Source organism: Euwallacea fornicatus, chromosome 32, assembly GCF_040115645.1.
Source record: "Euwallacea fornicatus isolate EFF26 chromosome 32, ASM4011564v1, whole genome shotgun sequence".
Classification (NCBI taxonomy): Eukaryota; Metazoa; Arthropoda; class Insecta; order Coleoptera; family Curculionidae; genus Euwallacea; species Euwallacea fornicatus.
In genome coordinates, this window is record NC_089572.1 from 468,895 (window position 1) to 488,613 (window position 19,719).

Here is a 19,719-nt window from a genome sequence, read left to right on the forward strand (position 1 = left end):
ACCCGAATAATCTTATTATACCATTTTTGACATGCATTTTTGGGCCACCCTGTATCGTCGGTAATGGTATTATTTAATTTAATAAGAAAAATAATTCCAATTTGTTCATAATTCTTTCAAAACTCGAATTAAAGTTACCTGTTGAGACTTTTGTGTATTTTATTTCGGGAAAAATTTATTCGAAAATGTACCGAATTTGGGGATAGCGGGAGAAAAAATATTAATTAAAACTAATGAAAGAACGTCAAAAGATAAAAATAAGCCAACATGCCCCTTTTCCTCGTTACACTGGATACAAATTTCATAATTAATCCGAAAATGTTTTGCAAAAACAAATTTGTGCGTATACGCACGAATCAACCTTAAACTCCAGACATTACAACGGTAAAAGCTTCCTTGAGAAAAAGTCTGTAAGTCGAGAGCACTATCAAATTTCCTGGAAGGCTTTCTGTCCGTTGAAAACCAACTAACCGTGGCCATATCAGAAAATCAGCTTTGAAATCAGAAAGCCGATTATGGCCGGAGTCTATATTTTATATCCTCCTCTGACTGCCCCGATACGGTGCTTCCTCCTCTAAAACGGAATTGTTCAGAAAATTGGGGAGAATTTAAGGCCAAATACCTATGGAGTGCTTATTTGGCGAAATCTCGATGTATTGCTGCTTTTAAGCCCAACAACAGAGTGCTTCAGGGATTACTGTATCCACCCTAAACTTTAGCTTATAACTATTACTGAACTAGCCATGTTTGGAGGATATTGAGAGTTGCTTTGTTGCACCAATATTTCGGTCATATTATGTTACCCGATTATCACAACTGCATGGAAGCATTGGAACAATGGGGCGCTGCAGGATGTTAGCACGGATAAAATCAGGCGTTAAATCTATTGCCATCCGAGTGGGTTTGAGGCCTTAGAGTTATTATTACGATTTAACGGAATCGAGAACCCCTAGAGAATTCACCCACTTCTCACCCCCATATAACTTGCTTTGAAGCTTATGCTAATTTTGGGGATAATTCAATTCGCAGTGAACCCAAACGAAATTAATGATACTATTGCTCGAGAATATGCTAGCAAATTAGTAGATATGACGAGATTACTTTACATGTTGTAGTGCGTGCGGATTCTGAAATCGCTGCACCATTTGGGTTGCACCAACTTATTAGGGCATGTGTATTAACCCCCGAAACTCTTATTAGAGAATATTAATCCTAGAGCAAACACATCCACACGTGCTCGAATACAATTGCGCAATAAGTGAAAGCTTGAATTTTAGGTTCGAATGCTCGGCTGTAGCTATTTTGAAAGTAATGGTTGGTTAGTAAGCAACTGAGAGAAGCAGCACTTAGTGAAAGCGAAATGCAGCTGTTACAGAAATATCATCTTGGTCGCAGTTCAATGCGAGTTACTAATTGCTGTTTTGTCTATTACGTATCTGCTAATTATTATCGCTTTTGAGAAATTGGATCAGTTGGATGCTCAGATTTTTGGCAGGGAAATTGGGAAAAACCACCGGTGAAATGCAGTGTGCATTTGTTGTCAAAAAAGAGAGAAAAAATGCCTATAATGATTCAAAGCAAATCGTGGAAGTTCAGAAACTAAATCTCGACTTGGCTGGTAATTTTATCAGCTGCTCATAGCTATCACCAAGTAATTGAGAAATTACGCAAATTCAATTAAAAAAAAAAAAAGTAAATAAGCCGAACGTTTCCTTGGAAATTGCGTCCCGAAAGTTACCTTGGAAACTCATAAATCCGACATAAAAAAACATTCACCGAATAGATTCACCACAGCAGAACTTGACAAAGTTCCAAATATTAGAAACAACAAATAATTTGCAATACATTATCTTCAATTCGAGAAAGACATAGAACGATAATGTGTCTATCTCAGTTTAGCAAATAGTAGAGATGTGCATAATCCTGTTTAGTTCGATTATACAAGCTTTTATTGGACGCTGTTTGCATTGAGTTTGAGCCACACCCCGTTTAAATTTTGAACGATAAATTAAACAAACGAAATAAAACGGAAACTATTATATATTTTTATTAACATATAAGTGATATTCAAAACCTCATTTAGGGCCTGCTGGAGGGCCAGATTTAAACTCATTGGATTTTGCCCCGTGGGGAAGTCGAAAGTCATGGGTTTATGTTACCCTAATAGAAAGTCAAGAAGTGTTGAGAACTCGGATAATTGGTGGATATACGAGGATAGTCCCAGAATTGCCATGCCGGATATATAGATAACAATATTTTTGTTAAAAAATGGCCTGTATCACAAAGACCTAAGTTTAAAAAACTTATATCTGAAGTTCCGACGGTGCTCCGTTGATTTGGGTTTGTTTTGGAGCCGTTTTTAGTGAACGCTTCTAGAGATTTGGGTACATGAGAAAAACTGCTTATCAATTCGTGATAGAATACTTTCAATTGAAAGGTCTGTTCAATGTCAAAACGGAGTTAGATTCTACTCTGGGGGAATCTGATCTTTCATTAACCATTGTAAAATATTAAGTGGCAGAGTTTAAACGCGGTCGTACCTGCCGCCAAGAAGAGCTCCGCAATGGTCGGCCCAATGACATTCCTGATCTAACCACTCCAGACATTGTGATGATAATTCACAAAACTGTACTGGAAGATCGTCGGCTAAAATTGCGCGAGTTAGTAGACATGACAAACATTTGAAAAAGTATTGTTTATCACATTTGGACTGAAAAATTGAGTATGAGAAAACTGTCCACAAGACAGGTGCCGCGATTACTCAAAACTGATCAAAAATGGCGCCGTGACGATGTTTCAAGGGAGTATTTAGCAAATCTACATAGCAATTTTGCAAACAAGATTTTGCGTCGATTCATAACCGGCGATGAAACATAGGTTCATCATTTTACAGTTGAGATGGAAGAGTAGTCGAAACAATGGACTCGAAGAGAAGAATCAGCATTCCATCTACAGGAAAGGCGGTGGCATCGGTTCTCTGGGATGTACGTGATAACATTTTTTTGGTCTACCTCCGTAAAGTAAAAATAATAAACGAAGAATATTATGCAAATTTATTGCAGCATTTGGGCGAAAAAATTAGGAAACGCCACTGCATTTGGTGGAAAAGAAAGCCTCGTTTCGTAAAGACAGTGCACCAGTCTACAATTTCGTCACCGTGATGGTCAAAATCAATCAATTAGGTTTCGAGTTTTTTCCTTACCTATACTATTGCTCAGATATAGCCTCCTTGAATCGTTTTTTATTCTAAAACTTGAAAAATGCCTCTGCGGAAGGAAATTGGCCAATAATGAAGAGGTGCAGCCTGATGTTGATGTCTATTGTGAAGCATTCGAAGTTGCTTAGTATAAAGAGGGTGTAAAAGCTACAAAACATTTTTTGGAAACATTGAAAAATGACGTAATTTTCTCCAAAATTGTTTTCTTGCAAGTGTTAAGTCGGGCACTTCTAGGACTATCCTCGTAATTCGGTAGATAAAAATTCAATATTTGTCCTCTAATTTCTTACGCGTCTAGCTTAATTTTCGAGATTAAAATTAAATTCCAAACTCTTGCACGTCGCTGGACCAACTTAAAATGCAAAAGGGAAAAGTTCAAATAATTGAATTAATGTTTATTAAAATCTGCAAAAAAATTGTTCGCAGTGCCTACCATCAACTTGAATCTAATCCTCGCTAAACGGATTGTCGAATTCCTTCGGAAATATCAGACTTGTTTCTTATTGAATCACACCCATGAGTTATTCAATTCTCGAGACTTCTTGACTTTCCAGCGGAGTAGCATAAACTAATAACTTTAGACGTCTCCGCAGGTAAATATCTAGTTGATTCAAATCCGAAGATCTGATAGGCCACAAATGAGGATCGCATCGACCAACTCAGCAATTTTAATAAATTGCTGTTAAACTTTAATTACACTGATCAGTTTCTTATTGTCGATGGCGCATGCTCTAAAAAGGTAGGGTTTGTTCCAAGAAATTCCGATACATCTCGCTGGGAAGTCGTTGTGATGGCAATACGTATCCAGTTAGCCGATTATCCACAATTCCAAACCAAACGTTTACATATAACTGGTGTTGAAAACGACCTTCATGAACTCTGTATTTCCGGAAAACTTCCGTTTATCAGTGAAACAGTTAGCGACCATACTGGTGGAAATTGGATTATTGTTAGTTCAAGCATTGAAAAAATACTGTATGTCCGAGGAATTTGACAGATTTTTTTGATAACAAGATATAAACAAGGCTGTATTGCCAAGTCACCTGAAGAAAACCGCTAAAGAGGAAACGTTGCAAATTCAGATTTCAAGTCGCGGAACAGAGTAGATTTTTTGTTTTCTCAACTTTAAGAGCCTCATTTAAATTCTCCGTGTTAAGTTGTACAAGACTTTTACTACAAATAAAATCGATGTTTTATCTCAAATAATAACAAAAACTTGTTTAATGCGGGCGTAAGTATAGAACACCCAATATATCGTACGCAATTGTGAACTTAACCCCCTTCATCAGCTTTAGAATTTTCACGGTATTGATCGAAAATTAGATTGAGGTGTGTGGTTTCGAAACCACGCATCAGAATTTACCTCTGGTCAGTTTGCTATTGATTCGCATTATAGACTAACACAAACATTTAAGTTGAATAATTTCATCAATTCTATTTTGTTTTATTTTTGTTTTTTGAGTATTGAAATAGAGATTCCGACAGATCTCTTGCTGCGGATTTTAATTGTGGCATAACTACAAAAAATCGGAATAAAACGGAAATTGCGGAAAAACGGTGCAGTTTGGAAAATTCTCACCAAGCCATTGCTATGAACTTTTGCCACGTTTACTTGTAAAATGTTCGTCATCACCTGGCACTGACTACGAGAAATTAATATATAAACTCAATCAGTTTCTCATCCAATGGCATCTCACGATGGTCACTAATTGTGTGTTAAATATTTTAGTAATTTGACATTCATGATCATTTTGAACGTCCTAATTATTCACAAAGCATATAATTAATGAGACTAAAACGAATTTTCGCTTATTTAATTGCAGAAGAGCAACATGCGAGTCTAGGATGAGAATTCCGTAAGATCCGATATGAGCGCAGGATCTACTTCTAAAAAACCTTTCTTGACATTTTCCCTTAAGTCTCGACAAGCGGACAAAGAAAATTAATAGAGAAAAATCATTAATTTGAAACATTTTCTCATGGATCAACCCATGAAAAAAATATGGTAAATGATGCGCTTTGCGGATCTACAACGAGGGTTTCATGAGGACGCGAGTTTAGCTCAGGTTGTCTCTCTGACTCTCTAAGAACCTTCGTGTTGCACCTCTGGTCTTAAGTCATTTACCTCTCTGCACTTCAAGAATATCCACGATTATTGTTTCCTGTTGTCTTTTATTGTAATCTTAAACAACACTTCAATAGAAGTCCTCCCAATCTCATTAGCATCTTCAGCAGCAGACCCAAACGATGGTTAAGGGAATTTTCGAGGACGGGAATGCAATGAATGAAGAACTTTGAATGATTTGGGGATTGGATTCGAGTCATCCGATTGACAATAATACAGAATCATTCAATAAGATTTTCAACGTCTTTCAAAGGCACTTAAGTCTTCTAACGACTTGAATAAAGCTGATGTTAACAGTGATGAAATAGATCGAAATGTATTAAATAAAATGTCCTGAAGAGCTAAAAAAAAACGAGAATTTTCTGGATTTGCAATAGTTGAGATTTTAGATTTCTCCCTGGAAGAGCGACCGTTCTTCCAGCATTTACTCTTTAACTGTTTAAATTTCCTATTATAATTGATAATGCCGATTATTTATCAGATCTAACCTGAACGAACAAAAATATTAATTTGCAATTGAAGCTTTTGGCGACGTCAAAAATATAAACATTTAATGACTGTCCGCATCCGGCATTCATATCGCAGAATTATGAAAATGAAAATAAAATATGAAATTAAAGCCACAGATATTTAAAAAATAAGGTCAATATGCAAAAAATACTGGGGAAATATTAAACACACAACGAGATCCATCGTGGGATGACCAACACTCCAGTAGTCGTGTTGTATTAGATGAGGAGCAGATTCAGAGAGTCACCTTTAAACCAAGATTGAGTAACTTGTTCGAAGCAATTTTTCATAAACCTCATCTAACGAATATTGCGCACACTTACTAACATCCCACTTCACAAAACCTTCATTTTCGTGTAGTTCTATAAATTCGCGCTGATCCTTCCAATTCACTAGCTTGGAAGTTTCCAAGGGAGTTTTTGAGAATCACATCAAACTTTTTGTTATCACCATCGGCAATATTCTCATGAAAATAACGAACTTTCATGTAGAATGTAGAACTATTTTCAATTGGCCTTTTGGCGACCGCAAGAAAAATCCAACCAACCCCTTAGCCACCTGAGTCGGAGCCGATGGAACCCTAAATTCAAGCCTTCGTCAATTAACCCCCCAGCAAACAGAACAACCGCACATCGACGCCATTAAGACGCAACAACAAATGCAATGATGCTGTTTGTCATCGATATGGACATAGTAATGAATAAAGCCGTCTGGGCCGTCGTTGTTGTCGTCGCATGATCGTCCGCGTTCGGTCCGGCGTCGGCCCCGGCATCGCGACGCACATACCGAACCGACCGGCCGTCCGGACGCCTTGCACTGCACTGGGGGGACGCCAACCGACGCCGCCAATTCAATTTGGCGGCTGCCCGGGCGCCCTCTACAGTTGGACAACGTGCCGATGTCTTCCGTCTCCCCCCGAGACAATCGCAAGATTGATGGGTGATTGGGACAATCGCTGAGGGTGGCTGGGTGGCTACGGTTTAACGATGGTATCAGTTGGTCTGGGAGAAAAGTGATACATCATGAAGGACCTTTCAGAAATTATTCTTTTAAATCCTCAAGTGAGTTATGACTGAAATTAATTTCTCATTTATCGTGGACGTTCTTCAATTTGTTTACGGGTGTAATAATGTGTGGTATCATCGCTGACCATCATACGATATCAAATATTAGTTTCCTTTCTGATAATATTAATGGATAACTAAAGAGACAATCCCTAAGTGCCAATATATCAGAGTTCTGATTGCTTCGCCACCTGTTTCTATGGAAATACTGAAATCGAGCCGCGGTTGGGCAATTCCTACGTTTCCATGGAACCATCGCAAGGTATCCCAAAGGATCTCTGTGGCAACACATACATATATGATGTTGCTGTTAATTTGTGATGCACTTTGAGATGCAGCAAGCTCTTGAGTTCAGGATAGCTGATGACCAGAGCTTTCCAGACACTTGGGAGAAATGCACTCAATGAGGTGGGATACTCTTTTGCCAAATTAGTAGAAACTTTTTCACAAAATAGATCATTGTATCAGTTCTTTCGTTTGGTTCAAGCTTAGGAAATGGGTGGACTATTAGGGACAAAAAGGGTATTTGCAGTATCTCCTCTATAGAGATACATGCAATCAAGCTAAGTTCCACAACGGATGTTGTTGATCTAGTATCAATTTTTGGCTCACCCACCCACATTAAAATCTTTATTTTGATGCCTACAGAGATGTAGTACTGTTGGTCGGTCAGTGTTGTCGAAAAGCTGAAGAGATTCATCCTTCTTCTTGATAGAGGGTGGGTGTTAGACACCACGGGGCATAGAGCCAATAAGCACTTGATCTTCTTTACTCTGACCTTCCTATGTAAAAGTTTTTTGCATTTTCAAACTTCGACTTGTGGATCAAACTGTTAAATACAACATCTTTCAGACTTTTAAAAAAGTCAAGACTCTTAAGAAGTTTAAACTGTAACCTCAAATGACATCAGCAGGTTTCTGTACACTAAAAGTATCTTGTAATAACCTGAACTAACCGAAAAATAGTAAAATTAAAAAAAAAAATTTAACAATAATGAGAAAGTCGAAAAAAGAAGAATAGTTAACACAATATAAATAAATAAAGGGCAAAGATAGCGATAAATTTTGACACTGTACATTGCGAAACATATACACAGGGTGTGCAGAAAGGTCATGGCATAAAATCTAAGGGTTATAGAGATGGCTAAAATAGTGCTAGTGCTTCATATTAAAAAAAATCTAGCAGCCTTCTTTGTCAAGTTATTCGCTCTCAAAAGGGTTCAAAAAATGTAATATATGTATAATGAATCACAAGTGTAAAAAATGATACCAACGACGGTTAAGAGGTTTGGATAACTTATAGTCATGCTTATTTTCATATATAAACAGATGTTTCATATGTCTTCTTTATACAGAGGAAGTCAAAATTTCTCATTTAAATTCATTCATTTTTTAATGAGTTGACGATGTGTTTTTTATAGTTGAATTTTTCCATAATTTTGCTACAAAAAAGGTATACCTTGCTGTAAGGGATATCTGGTAGTGTTTTTGAGAAACTCGCTCTTTGTTATCAACATGTACCATGCGTGCCAACAATTTTATATAAAATAAAATGGCAGCTTATTATAAAAAATTATATATATTTCAATTAAAGTTATCAGGAATGTTCAACACAAACAGCTTGAACTGTAACACATTTTCTGAAGCTTACCAACCATCTCTTTTGTACCCGAAATATCACGTGGTGATATTTTCTCATGGAACCAACAGTCGTGAGAATAATATTTAACAACTCATTTTACTTGTTATTTTGTGAGCGAATAACTTGGTAACAAAGACAGGAAATTTTTATATAAAGCACTAGCATTTTTATAGGCCTTCTCAATTACTCTTAGAATTTATGAGATGACCTTTCCAGACGCCCTGTACATTTCACTGTGTGTATTACTTTAACTGTTTATAAGTAGCCATACATGCAGCCTGTCCGGTTTTCTTTGGACAGCGGCTGTATCTCGGTAGATAGAGCAAGTAGCAACTTGCGGAAAAATGCGCCTTTCGGGAAAAGTGAAGGTTTTTTAAAGCTTTACAAGATGGGCTTATGAAAATAGTATAGTTCCATTTTATGTATTAAAGAAAAATGAAGAAAACCGCTATTACCTGAAAGAATGCCCTCTAGCGATTTTGTTTTGGACTATGGATTTTTGTTCAATGTGGATATTAAATTGGCTTATAATTCCCTCACAATGAAGTACAGAATCACTGAAATCAGATAATTAGAAACAGAGATATGACAGTTTGAACTTAAAATGATTCATCGGCTTCCCCCACTTTTATTATGTAAGTTATGAAATTATGTGTCGAACAAAAAAGTTTCAAAATGATGTTATCTTATTGATAGTAAATTAAAATGTGCTACTTAACTAGTGACTTAATATAGATTTGTCGATTTTAAGGAACTACCGTCCCTACTACGCTCCCTTACGGCGATTTCACGAAACTGAAAATATTTTCCAGAGATTTCTCATAGTCACATTAGTAATACATTTTTTGTCCGAAGTTGCTACTTGCTCTACCTACCGAGATACAGCCGCTGTCCAACGAAAACTGGACAGGTTGTATAGACGAATACGCCCTACTACGGAGTTTTCATGGGTTTGAAACATTGCGAAAAAGAGCACGGGACTTGCTATCAATGTCTGGAAAACCTTCGCAACATTCCCAATTTTCATTCGTGATTCAGTTTTATCTAACTTTTGGGCCCATTTTGCTAAGATTAGTGATCAATGTTTAATATTTACAAATTGACGTTTCATCAGAAATAACGTAGATGCTCGTACAAGAGAAGTCAGTGGTTTTTATTTGAGTATACGCACCTCCATTAACTTTAGATTATAATTTCGGGAAAAATGTTGAATTTTTTATGTGATTTATTCTTCCCAATAGATTTTTCAAAGAAAAATACGGAAATTTGTCACGTATACAGAAAATTCAGAGATTTCATACGAGCCTTCGTAGTAATTTCTAGCTCTTATAAAGAATTTGGAAATTAAGGCCAAATCAGGCAACTAAAATTCAAGAATTAGCCGCAATTTATAAATACGTCCAATCCATCTGATCCACGCGTGGAGCATATTTGGGAATATTTTCAAATTTGGTCGCTTTCGAAAGGTACTGGGTGAAATGAAATGAAATTACCACATTTTTTCTAGTCAAATCTGAAAAATTTTAATTGAAATAATTCGTTCAGTATAAATAAGAGCTTCAAAAAACCTCGCAAAGGGTTTTTTCCTGTTTCAAAGCACTATAGGACTACGATGTAAGCAGATTTTTCGGAAACCTCCTGACCCATGACACACGAGAACGTGCTTAAAATTAGGTTAATTTTCTCTTGTAAATTTCCATCCCGATTCACACCCTTTAGACGACCGCCCTCGGGCTAGTGTTAAACATGGTAAAGGTAGTCCGGACAATGCGCTTTTAAATTCCACCACGCGGGTCTCCTGGCTCCTTCAATTAAGGGAGCCTGTCACTATGATTCAGATCAAGCAGTTCCTAGATCTCGGCTTCACCATGGACGATGTACATACATACCTTGTAAAAAAAGTTTTTCACTTACTTAGCCCACTTTTTCCTAACTTTAAGGAAACTATACAAAGTGTCTCAAATGAAATTGCACCCCATGAAATCTCCAATTTCCTCCAAATGTGGGAAAAATGCTAAAATATGTCAGTTGTAAATTGAGGGGGGAATAAATTCTATTTTAGTTTCGAAGATATTTCTGCATTCCTCTAGAACCTAGAGCCGCCTCTTCCAAAAACTTAAAATGGTAAGAGAGGTCGAGTGGCACATCATTTTAAAGCTGCCTCCATTTTCTACGCAATAATGTTTTTTCTTAAGTTTGAGCGATTGGCTTTTTAGAATCACGAAATTGTTATAGGCTCATTGAAATTGTCAACATTGTTAATCCGATAAGCTCCCGTTCAAACTATAAACAATTTTTGTTGGTAAGGACGGGCTAAGCAATATTACCTTATCTGCAGTAATGTTTCAAATTTTTAACCCCCTCTCCTTCAGATCTTTGTTTCTGGGGCAATTTAAAATCTTAATTTAAAGTTTATGCTACACCATCTGTATTTCTACAAATGCTTCTTCCAAAATGAATTGTCACAGAGCGGCTTTTTATCATGCCAGAAATGTTGCAAAACGTTAGAGAAGTTTTTCAAAATTACTTGTACTATTGTATGGAAGATAATGGTGAACATTTTGAGTAATACATTCCTTAAATTAAATTGTTTTTTATAACCACTTTAGTTTTCTTTCACAGTCATTTAGGCAGTGTTCTGAAAAAGCAATCGCTCAAACTAGAAAAAAAACATGGTTGCATAGAGAATGGAAGCAGCTTTAAAATGATGTATCACTTGGCTCCTCCGGTGCCATTTAAGGTTTTTGAAGCAATGGCTCTGGGCGTTAAAGCGATATAGAAATGAATTCGAAACCAACATAAAATTTGGTAACCCCCCCCCCCCTCCCCCCCAATTAAATTTGATATATACTAGCAAGCAAGACCTTTGGTTCATTTAAAAAATTGTGTAACTTTTTGAAATTATTTCTTTTAGGTTTACATTCGCTGATTGCCAATGACGTCACTGTATTTTGTAATCTAAACTTATTATTCCACATTGAATCGAAAGCTTTATTTTGGTTTTTATGATTTTATTCAGGAAAAACTGGAAAATCGTATTATAAACGAAGTTGTACTTAGTATTATTCAGAACAAAATGAATTAGTAAAATTTCACCTTCATAAAAAAAATCGAAAATGAATAACGTGTATTCCCTTCTCTTGTGCCAATAACTGCTTGAAATCGACAAGACATACTATTACTAATACACTATATACACTACTACATACTATTAATTAAATTAAGAATTACATTCTGGGCAATGTCACTTCTCTCCTACAATAGCAATTCTTTCAGCTCCTGAGCAGTTCTTAGCGTTCGCGTGTGCTTTTAAATACTTCGTCCCCATTCATCTCAAACATATTCAGTGGGATTCATGTCTGCACGAAGCGCTGGCCAATCAAATCGTCTAATTTCCACCTCATCCATATATTCACTGGTAATTGTGGCTGCGTGGGGTCTAGCATTATCTCGCTTGAAAATGCTAGGTTCACCCAAATTCATCATGAACGGCACAACATGTTCTTCCAGAACTTCCGTGTTGCACTTGTGAGGTGTCGGGGAATCATACTGTACGAAGATCAACTCTGTGTGTGCTCGTGAGGTGATACCTGCTGAAACTATAACGAACCCCCCTCGAAATGGTAATCACTCGTCTACACAAGCTGAGGCATATATTTCTCCATGTCTTCTTCATGCTCGTCGACGTCCGTCTGACTCATTAGAATAAAAACGCGTCTCATCTGGAAACAGTATTTCACTCCAATGATCATCATTCCATTCTAAGTGAATTCGGGCAGAAGCCAATTTTGCAATTTAATGTCGGTGATGCTATAGTCGCTCTGTAGCAATCCTTCTACAAGTCTGTCCTGCAGGCCGAAGCCTTCTTGTAACGACCTATTTGCTAACATTAACATCTTTAACCTCGTGAAGTTCGTTTCGCAGCAAAATCGTAAATGTTGTTCTACACCGCAAACTTCCGCACACCAAAATTCCATCATCCCTTTAGGTGGTAACTTTTTTCCTCCTTGATCCCTGATCTTCTGATTAGCAGGCCAGTTTGTTCACAGCGCTGTGATGATATGACTTAAATGAACACTACAAACAGTACAGAGTAAAACTGATGGGTTTTAGTGACAAAAATCAGCGTTAAATTATCAAATTCACAATGCAATATGGAATTCTTAATTAAGACGAATTTACGTTCTTTGATGAAAATAGTAACCTTCGGTCACAACACGTGACAATTACAAAGTATGACAGACTACATTTCTCAGAAAACAAATTATCCACTGCTTATTAGACCAATCATTTCCTGATAAATTTTGTTCCTAAAATTATTTCATACATTTGGACGAAATCAGAGATCTCCTAGAGTGCACATTTCAATTGGGACATCCTGTATTCATATGTACACGCACCACTGGTCCATTGCTGGATTGGGGAATATCGCGCAATCTAACTTGATAAAAATATCTTGACGCCACGCAGGAAATGGACTTAATTACTTTATTTATTTGTTTCTTTCTTGAAGTTCAAAGTTTTTTAATCTTTTAATTATAAACTAACTTACGTCAATAGACTTAAATCGGCAGTTCTGAAAATTAATTTTGTTCGTTTTCTTTAGCACTTGACCATCGTTAAATCAATTAATATCATTATGAAGTCTCAAATTCTTGTCGTTCACTTTCTCTGTCTTTCTCATTCAAAATTAATTTGGCCGATCGACACTAAGGGATAAAAAATATTTAAGCCGCATGCCCATTCCATTTGCTGGAAATTTAATCAGCTCTGGTATATCCCAATTTAAACCCATGGCATAAATAGCGGCGGCCATATCGTAATAGGAATTTGACGAGGGTCCAAATATTGATTCCGCCATTCGATATGTGTGTGTTTATGGTTTTTTCGGAGCTAATAGCACCATTAAATTGCTGCATCGATAAGGCGAATGGACAGCACTGGCCCCATAACAGCGAAAGCGTTTACGCTGTTATTAGACCATCAAGATTAACGTCAAATTAATGTTTTCGGGTAATTGTTTATGGATAATCCAGGGAGATGAAGGCTTTGTGGTCGTAATCTACATGCGTGCATCCATATGGTTTATCGTGTTGCGGTATCCAGGAGGGTGTTTTATTACGGGTCTCTTGTCACACCAATAAGCATAAAAAAACGGTAATGGAAATGTACACCATTCATGTCCTGAATAGGCTTTGCAACCCACTATTTACGTTTTAATTATACTCGCTAAGCATTTAGAGAAAACTGTGAAATTATTCATGAGGAATTAAGCCTCGTCGGGCATTTTCATAAAGGGGCGCATTCACACACGCAAAGGTAGCTGTGACAGTTTCTCCAAATAGATAATTTATAACGACGCAATGTAGAATATAAAGATATCTGACTGAGAAAACAATTTCCAAATCGAGCATTAGCCTAATTGCGCTCGGCGGCAACTTTATAATGTCACTTCAGTTTTCGAACCAATAAATCTTCCCAAACAATTCTCCGATAAATCCTCCATAATATGCAGTGCAGAGATCCCCCCATAAATTAATTAAAGTTGGAAGATTATCTGAGAGATTGAAGTCGGAGGAAAAACGACTGCACTGTCCCTAATTAAGATAAACGGCTCGACATTATAATTAGAGAAAAACCTTTTGGAGCACGAACCGGACACGGCGCAGTGGATTAGATTCTTAAACTCGTTACGTAGAAACTCGTTATCTTCTCATTTTGCAGCTTAAGCCTTTTGGAAAAGTTTCCTTTCAAAGATGGGTTCGGGAAAGAATACTCTCTCTTCGGAGTTAGTTGTAAATCCTTCTTGTTCTTGTTGTTGGTGATAGCAAATTGATGGTATTTTAACTTAAAATTTTTCAAAGTGTTGTCATCAATTGTCTGTATGCGCACCACTGTGCATCTAGGAATATCTGTTATGCCAGGGGAATAAGTATGTCACCATTATGCTCTTTATCTTTTAGGTGTTTCAGATTTCTGCGAATGCTCTAGAATCTTACGCTTTGTTAATATTTCTTTTTTGAAATTTTCCTTATCGGGAAATAAATAATAGTGAAAGTCAAACCACTATTACTCTTTAAGGCGAGAAATATTTTTCCAAAAGTGCATGCCTCTACGTTTGTCCAATGGTCGAAGTAGAAGTTCCAGGTTCGACCAGAGAAGCTTAATGTATAAGTGGCATTGACAACAGCACATTTCTTCCAGAAAATTCGGTAGTATTTTTCAGTCTCCTCGCGGAAGTCAGGAGGACATTAACCTCGATGAAGACATGAAATTTATAAATTATGGTTATATAGGGCGATTTAAAGTTCAGCATAAGGAATTTAGGAGCGCATTTTTCAAGTCAAAATAAGATTTCCTTTCTTCTAAACGGAAGGCCGCAAATGCTTAGTTTTCGATATACAGGGTGTTACGGTATGGTCATTGTCAAAATTCATAGTAGGCTATGACTGCGTGGTTTGATACTACTGCGCACTTCCTGCCAAATTTGTTGAAATGCAAGTGCTCAGGAACAATGCAGGCAAAAACGAGATTGTTGCTAAAACAATAAACAAAAATTACCCGAATTTATTGAAATTTAATACTAATGAGATCACAATAACTTTGAAATTTGAAAAACCGGACGAAATGTACTAATACTCAGCTAAACCAAATTGTCAACCAATTCGAATACTAGGAAATGTGAATTTTGATAATGGACATATTTTAACACTTGTGTATCGAAAACTAAGAACTTGCGGCCCCACGCTTATAGGGAAACAGGCTTATTTTGATTTCAAAAATGTGCTCCTGAATTTGTCGCACTGAATTTTGAGTCATCCGCTATAAATTATGTGAGCAAATTCTATGAAACTCGGCAATGTGTTATTGGCAACTGCCTCTTGAGTATGGTGCTTCCAGGCCTTCAAGACTTTCAGAAACTCATGCTCATACTCATAACACCCAGTTTATTTTGGACACCTTGTATACATGCAATAATTACGCAAAACATTTAAATTTGATTTGAAGAATTCAGAGTATTTTTTGCGTCACGTTATGAAATTGAAATAAATAATAAATCGAAAGTCCGATTATAAATTCCTGTGTGATTCCCGGGAAAAAAATTTATACGTAGTTTTGCAAAAAATTATTTCTTTCGTCGTGATACGGCAGCGACGCTTTTTGTGAAGGAGGCTTTGCAAACAAAACCACAACGCTTCGTTTGTCAGTGTTAATGGCGTCTCCGAGTATCCCCCCGGTTCGCTCGTGAAAAATATCAAATTTCAAGTGAAAACGTGGCAAAAATTTTGAAAAGTTTGTGCGAAGTTGAAGGTTAATTAAACAGACATATAAAGAGTGTTCGTACGAGATTGTGCCCGACTGAAAACAGGTAAAAGTCGTACTTTTAAAATTCGATTAGATTTGACAATACCTGGAATATCGAATCGTTTACGTTCGTGTATTCGATCGTCCGAACGAAATCGCACGATGACCCGACGGCAACCTCGATGCAGCTCAAATTGAATTTAAGTAGAAATTTCGGGTATTGAGAGAACACTTAGGTGGACGTAAGACGGGGCAGTGCTGTCCCGTGTTGAGCGCCACCAAATGGAATTTCTTAAGTGAACTTTACTTTTGTATAAACGTTTTCAAATTCCTGTTGAAATTCTTAAATTATGAGTAAGCAGTTTGGGTAAATTCTACGAGATTTGGCAAGTTTATATGACACACCCAGCACAAGATTGGCCTCCTGCTAGCTCGTTTCACTGGTTTTTTCATGGCCTATATCTACACAGTAGGTTCTTTAAACATGGAACGTAGAGATGTAGGGTTTTACGTGTTTCTGCCACATGTCGAATTTCGCTCTGTTAAAATTGCAGCTATGAAACTTGGCACAAGTAAAATTTTCAGTCCTAATTTCACTCTAGGCTGTCGGTGCGATCAAAAAAGCTTGTAAATCTTAGTATATTCACATAAAATGAGAAATTAAGACTCTTTATCCGTTTTGGGTTTTCAAATTTGTGTTTTGTTTGTGTCAAATTTATGAATTTTTTTGTAAGAAGACTGCAATTTGGAGGATTTCCTTATTTTATTACTTCTTCCATTCTTTTTGAAACAGAACACGATGGCAAAGTCAAACTCTACCTAAATTCATAAGTTAAAAGACATGTCATAAGATGTGCACTTTATTTGCGACACTGTGTAAGTGTCTCGACTCTCAAAAATGAATTGACATAAAAGTCGGGATGATTCTTAATTGCGACACTATGTTACTCTAGTTATTTTGTCCTGACATCTAGTTATTTTGTCGATGTTAATTAGCAAATTTGTTTTCCAAATTTTGGATTCAGCTTGGCATTAGTTAATTAAAATTTGCTGGCGCTCATATTTGTTTTTGAAATATTATCTGTAATCGAATTTCAAGGGAAGCTCAACCGCTAAATTAAGGAAAGAAATTCACGGTTCACGAAGTAAATTTCGGGTGGACTATATAGGCCCTTTTGGGGTTAGTAAAATTTTAAAAATCCTCTAAATAAGACCTAAAGAGAATAAATCATAACAGATTCTCGTTCTATACAGGCATTTCATAGCATAAGTGAGTCCAAGTAGAAGTTTTTGGAATCTCCAATAGTTTCATAATTTTTCGCAATCTAGCGACATCCAGTCTTTAAATAGATTGCCCTTCCAAAACGAGAATTCCCACTGCCCAAACAAGACCGAATTGGATTTTTTTTTCTAGTGAACATTTAAAGAACATTTTTACTCGTTCTGTGTCTTGATGACTGCAACAATAGTTTGAGAGACAAATTCAGTTCATCAAGAGTGAACCAAACGCAGGTAGTAATCAAACAGAATGGAAATGACAAGATCTTATAGGATCGAAACAGGTCTGCGGGGTGTCCGAGATAATTAAACGCATTTCTGGAACGAGATATAAATTCATAAAAGACCTTGATCTTCTTAGATTTTTCCTATGACTATATTGCATCCATCTTCTGTGTGCTCAACTCTAGGCTAGCCTCGTGCACTAAATCTTCATACACATACTCGAAGATTTGGTCGAGATGTACCAAAAAGGACATAGAAGATGGCGCTGGTAAAATATTTTCCTGCGGGAGCAATCTACTCTCCACTGCCATTCCCGGTTTCTACTCGTATTTGATTGACTCGAGATGAATCAAAACTGACGAAATCTAATAGAACCGAAGCCGGTCTTCGGGGTGCTCGAGTTAATTAAACGCAGAGCTGGAATGAGGCATAAAGTAGTAATAGACCTTAATCTTCTCAGTATATGGCTAGTTTCACTATTGCAAATGGTTTCGCTTAGTGTGAAATTTCATTAACACCCTCATCTTAAATTAATCAAATCGACCCATCGTCCATTCTCATTTATTAGTAATCTAGCTTAAAACAACAATATTGAGAACGTATAGTAATGATTGAACTCAGCTCATCGGTAATAGAATAATTTGTTTGTTTTTCTTCTGACACTTTAACTGGAAATAAATTCCTTGATGAAGACGCAGCGCATTTGTAGTAACATTTGTGACGTTTAGTTTTCTTCTGTAATGAAACATCTGCACCGTGGGTAAAAAGGTGTGACAATGCTTAGGTCAGATATCCCCATATCTATTAATCTAGTAAAGTAGGGTGTAAATTTTTGTTAGTTTACATTCTGCGCTGAAGGCATTTAACAGTGCTGTAATCACGAAATGCATGCATACACCTTTCACTCACTCATTATTCACAGATCCACACGCAAATCTGGAATGATACATTCACGATCCATCACATTTAATTCCGTATCAGCATTTGTTTTCTGGCAAATCCTAATCAACCGAATGAAACTCGCAATTCTACTTTTGAAACCGGAAATCCTTCGCTGAATCCCATAAGGGGATTAAACCGAGACCAATTGACTCATTCGTAGACAATGGCCTAATTTCAATTCCCGATTGAACCATGGCTCCTGACTTGCAACTGCATTGTGTCAATTTCAACAAATCAAGTTTCAATTAACGTACACCCCTGTGGCCTCTGATTGCACTTGGCTGGAGACGAAAGAGCGCAGCCAAGGTAAACAGAAGGGATTGTCTGAGTGTCAGCACTTGTGACCACATCATTTCCGTTAGAGGAGTGTGTAAAGAGATTGAGCTTCCCGCTATTATATTCTTTAAGTCCTGCTGGTATAATAATTAGTAATTCCATGAAATGTCGGAAGGTAGTTAATTTTATAAGAAACGGCCTACTGATTGATGAATTATGAAATATGGCAAATTCTGCCGTTGAGTTACACAAGGTGATTCATTGGTAATGGGACATGGCAAAATCAGAGATAAGGGTGGCACCGAAATATGACGATTGGCCCCAACACGTCTCATACCAATGTGCGCAGTTCAAAATTACAAAGTGTTAAATGTTGAAATTTCATTTTAACATTCCTGAGTAACTACTTGAGTTTTCAATAGTATCAACAACAAAATTTTTATATTGCTATTTTGTAAGGTGCCAAGTAAAAATTTGGATCTAATTTTTACGTAAATCCTAGAGGGCACTAGTTACAACCCACCACTTCAGCAAATTTGGCCATATTTTTTTATGAGTACAACTAAGGTCAAATTCCATTCAATATAATAAAAGAGTGTCTGTTTTTAGTTAAAAAAAATTCTCGTTTAATCTCGATACCTCTCTTCGGTTTACGAGATTTTTATCCTTAAGCTAATTGACATAGAAACATTTCAAATCCTTAATTCACTTTAAAAAATAAGTAATAAAAAACTTGAATATTTATTCCACTAAAATAATAATAGTCCATTAACAAATGAAAAATAAGTCGTATTATAAAATTCATTTGATCGAAAACACAAACCATAGTGCGCACCTCATTAAAGGATAAGTTATTATGCCTCGGTATTGTTACTTTTAAATTACAATTTTTAACTTAAAAAGAGCAACTGACAAGAAAATAGTCGAATTCCTTTAACAAGTTAAAGTAACAATAGCTAAGTAATGTGTTGCTATGCGAGTAAACCGCAGCCACTACCGTTTTTGAAAACTTGAAATGGTACGACTTGAATTAGTTTATGGGTGAAAATCTTGTAAACGAAGGGTGATGTAGGAATTAAATGAGAATACCTTTTTTGACTGAAAAGAGGTGCTCTTTTATTACATTAAATAGAATT

At 36.6% G+C, this 19,719-nt stretch overlaps 1 protein-coding gene and 1 pseudogene across 12 annotated transcripts in view; both read right to left on the reverse strand.

Annotated features, from left to right (window-relative positions):
- Window positions 1-19,719, reverse strand: part of bru1 (bruno 1) — a 301,441-nt gene that overhangs the window by 208,312 nt on the left and 73,410 nt on the right. For 4 of the 12 annotated variants that reach the window (XM_066299113.1, XM_066299112.1, XM_066299116.1 and 1 more), the window contains exon 1: window positions 6,543-6,669. The exons of 2 other annotated variants lie outside the window; for them this stretch is intronic. The gene's annotated coding sequence lies outside the window, so the exon portion shown is untranslated. Of the gene's footprint in view, window positions 1-6,175; window positions 6,670-19,719 lie in introns of those variants that run through there. 6 more of the 12 variants (XM_066299114.1, XM_066299111.1, XM_066299107.1 and 3 more) reach the window with 4 other exon arrangements.
- The window catches only part of LOC136348356 (histone-lysine N-methyltransferase SETMAR-like), a 185,331-nt pseudogene that overhangs the window by 105,897 nt on the left and 59,715 nt on the right, over window positions 1-19,719 (reverse strand).